Below are 441 nucleotides of genomic sequence, written 5' to 3'. Positions count from 1 at the left end.
GCCCGGTGCAGGAAGCGGCATCTCCTGGTCTGGGGGGCGGTCCTCAGCCGGGACCCCCAGGATGGGACATGGCACCAAAGCTGAACTGCACCAGCCTAACCTGCAGCTGGACAGTGGGAAGCAGCACAGCCTCACTGGAGAGCTGCAGCCACGCCAGCTCTGCCAAGGAGACCTTGGTTCTTGTCTACGTGTGGAGTTACCTCTGGAAAGCGGTTTTGCATGACCCACCGAAAGAGACTTACCTGCTCTCTTCATTGCAGAAGCAGCTAAGAAACAGGCACTTTTCCCCTGGGAACAGCTCTGCCCTGCTTATTGCAGCTGCCCATGGTTGTTCCCTGCCCTGAGCCTGGCATTCCCAGCTGGTGGGCACGGGCTGTTTCTCACAGAGCTTTACAGACAATGGGTGGGCAGCACACATTTTTCTCTCTCTCTCTCTTTTTT

This window comes from Corvus brachyrhynchos, unplaced genomic scaffold (genome assembly GCF_000691975.1).
Source record: "Corvus brachyrhynchos isolate BGI_N302 unplaced genomic scaffold, ASM69197v1 scaffold191, whole genome shotgun sequence".
In the NCBI taxonomy this organism is placed as follows: domain Eukaryota; kingdom Metazoa; phylum Chordata; class Aves; order Passeriformes; family Corvidae; genus Corvus; species Corvus brachyrhynchos.
Note: the sequence above shows the minus strand (reverse complement) of the source record.